Genomic DNA, 3,747 nt, shown 5'->3' with positions numbered 1-3,747 from the left:
TACGTCACATTTTACAACTAGGACAGATTGAGGATTTTTTATTCCAAATATGTAAACCCATTAGTTTTTGAGAGTCTAAATACTTCAATATTTTTAACTAAGAATGTCTAAGCCTTTGATGCTAATTCTTTACATTGCCTTTCATTCATAAGCCCAACATAGTAAACAAACTAGAGCTAGATTTGATGCTGGTATCAATCAAGATGGCCCTCTGTCTGATTTGGTTGATCCACCCATGGTTAGTTTAGTAGATGTCAAGCCATGACACTTAGGAGCATATCTTGTTGGATTAATGTGAGATTTATCCTAACGTTTGAATGGAAGTAGAAGAAAAGTAAAAGCAAAAGTAAAAGTTATGTAAGTTGTGTAAAATTTTAGTCCCACATCAAATAGAAACAACTAAACAGGGTAACTCTTATATAGAAGCTCTCGTATAGTAGAGTAAGTATGAGAAGGGTATGGGTCAAGCCTAAGTGCACGTGAGGGCTCATGGGTTCTAAAAGGGATTTGGATCCATTGGTCCAAAAAATCTTAGTGCGTGTGTGCGCATGTGATGCGCGCACAGGAGGAGTGCAAATCTTCGAATTTAATCATCACATGGGTATGTGTGAAAGACCCACTTTTGCTAAAACTTTATTGGACTGAGTTGAACTCAATGAATTGCAACTCGTGATTGTTCTAAGTGACTAGTAGAATCGACTCATGACTGTTCTAAGAGACATAAATGGTGTCTCAACTCTACAGACATATGTGTATGTTCAAATAGTCACAACCCAAACTCTACAAACACATGTCTAGTCGAAAAGTCACAACTCTTTTCAATAGTTCTAGTGACTGTTCAGAGAAACACTTCTATTTCTATAAATTCTCATGTATTCCCTCTTTCGTATTAATTCAAAAAAAAAATTGTGTCTGAAAATACAATTCACAGTACAAATTCATTTGTACGTGTACACTTAGAGTACTGCCTTGTACACGTGTAGAGCGTTGTATCTTTAGAGACGTCCAGAGACTATTGACACATCATAGGGGCGAAATCTGTCTCAAGGCTATTGTATCCAATACAAGCCTCGCTCATTTCAACATTAAGATAGCATATTTTATGATATTTAGAATATACTTTGTTACTTTATTTCACATCATTTTTCTATTTATTGTCTATAATCTAACATCAAAGGTTTTAACATATCTAAGGTGCAATAGATTTCAAGGAGACAAGTTTGTTCCCTTCTATCGAGTAAAAAAAATTGCTTCTTTCCTACTCCCTATAATTAAAAAATTTTATGTCTTTCAATCCTTAGCAAAGAAAGATTTGATGAGAACTCAAAAAATACATAAGCTATTATTGATGTCAAGTACAACTAAGACATCTTTGAGTTCAAGATTTCCGGAAGGAGTGCTCAATGATATATCACTAACATGAGAAATATTCCATTACCAGCATAATTTATCATACCAATGATATGGAGTGGTGTTTTCTAAGATTATTTATATTATTAGTCTTGTGAGTGTATTTGTGTACCAATTTGGATCTTGGCTTTTTAATAATGATATGATAATGAAAGCATTAGGTACTTATGTATATTGGAATATGTGGTCAAATTGCTTCTAGCAATGCATTGCCCCGTATATTTGACTCTTGATTTTTGCAAAATGACCTCCTGACTGATGGGTATTATGTAGGTTTAAATTTTATTGCGAGAGAAGTTGTATGCTAGGTCCTTTCTATTGCATTGTTGTGTTCAATGGTGATGGTGATTGGATAATATTTGGTTTGTGGAGAAGCGCCAACGCCATTATTCCTATAGTTGCTTCTTTGAGAAACAAATGCAATAATCTGATCTATACTAAGATTTTCTAGACTATATGATTCCTTTTGGAGTTTACAAGTCTTTAACGTTAATATAAGTTCATCATTGATGTAACGAAACCTTCATAATTTGTTAACTAGAAGACTTTGTCACCATCAGATGAGTCCTTGAATAGTAGAAAAGTCATCGCATATTGTAAACGATGTTTTTCGTTGGATACCAAGGGGTGACACGTGGCACTTAGGGATTCGAATTAAACACAGAGATCTAAGCCAACTCGTCCGAGGGTAAGCTTGGTGGCTCGGTCACAAACCAACCATGGGTTCAAGTCTCGGTTAGTCAGGAAAATATTAGGTCAATGATGCATGGTAGAACTGTTCAATCAGCCCAAATCCCTCAAAAATCAGGGATTAGATAAAAAATGATTAAAATCTTAGTGAGGTAATCTCTCAAGGAAGAAGGAATGTATGAGGATGGGATATTGATAAGATACGTTCCAAAATACCAATTAAGATCTCCTTCTAAATTGGATAAGGGTAAAATCGGTAACAAGATCTAAAGGGATTCTAGGATTTCATCTTTATAAATAGATGGACCGAAATACTAAAAGGTATTAATTCTCCCCCCTCTAAATTTTACACTATTTTGGTACTAAGATTCTGAATTGGACATCGGAAAAGTGTTATTGCAAGCACACCCATGGGCACAAGGAGTGGAGATCGCGAGTTAACGTCACAAATCTTAAGGTAGTGTCAGGTTTTGCATCTACATATATGACTTTGAACTTTCTAATAATTTTAACAACAGAGTTAGTACCTTTTCAACATAACTATAGTTTTTTTTTTTCATTGTAAGTATAGGATTAAGAACCTCTTATGTCATAGCTGCAGTCAAACAAATCTTTTAAGAGTGACAATTTTCTTCCATAAAATATACTCTAGAAGATTGGTATGTGCATCTCCCTCTTCAAACATAATATGCTCATTAGGTTCACAAATAGAATCATCAAGTTAGCCAAGAAATTATCTCCTTCAAAGAAAGGTAAGAACTAATAACTAGTTCAATTGTGAGAAGTTAAACGTTAGACAATTTGTGTTAGACGAAAATTTGAGTTGTTTCGCACTTGATAAATTCATGTTCAATAGCCTACTATGAACACTATGAAGCAAGAAAGAAAAACAAAGTTTTACAGATTCAAAACCTAAAGAGTGATCGGAAAAGGCAGTACCTTAGATTGGACCCTAAGAGAATACTTACAAAATCAGATCACAACTCACAAACAAAGAATACAAAATTGTAGGAAGATAATAAATTTTAAACTATAGAAAGTTACGCATTGAAGTGCAATATGTAGGTTAACAAAAGTTATTTAAAATAAAATAATATTAAATTAAAAAAAAAAGTTTGGTATGCAACTAATTATTAATGGTGTGCAACTAGTCGATCCTTAAGATATTGGTTACAAAAAAAAAAAAAAGTTATTTTTCAAGGTTGGTGTGCAAATAATTGGTCCCTTTTGTTTATTTATTTAAAAGTACTAAAAGCTCAATATTTATACATTTAACATAATTTTATTTATTTAACTCATTCAAGTCGACTTGCATGTTTTCAAGTTTTTAAAATCTTTCAAACACGACGACATGTCAATTAATTGAAAGTTGCCTGAAATAATAAATTAAATGGGGACAACGGTTCTTAACGTGAGACCAGCCTTTGATTTATTTCCTCGTGGAGGGAGGTGTGGAAATAGAATCGCTTGTGTCGGTCCCTCAACACTTTTTGGGAACTTTGGGAATCTCTCTCACCCCCTCTTCTTAAGTCTTAGGCGTAAGGGCCCACCTTTTCCTTTTCATCGATCATTAATCCATCTTTACGAGTTTATGCTTTTCGGTATGTATTCTCCCATATTTATAATTTATTCTTTTATTTTAATATA

Source organism: Akebia trifoliata, chromosome 2 (assembly GCF_017979445.1).
Source record: "Akebia trifoliata isolate Shusen 1 chromosome 2, ASM1797944v1, whole genome shotgun sequence".
NCBI classification, from domain to species: Eukaryota; Viridiplantae; Streptophyta; class Magnoliopsida; order Ranunculales; family Lardizabalaceae; genus Akebia; species Akebia trifoliata.
This window is presented reverse-complemented; position numbering follows the sequence as displayed.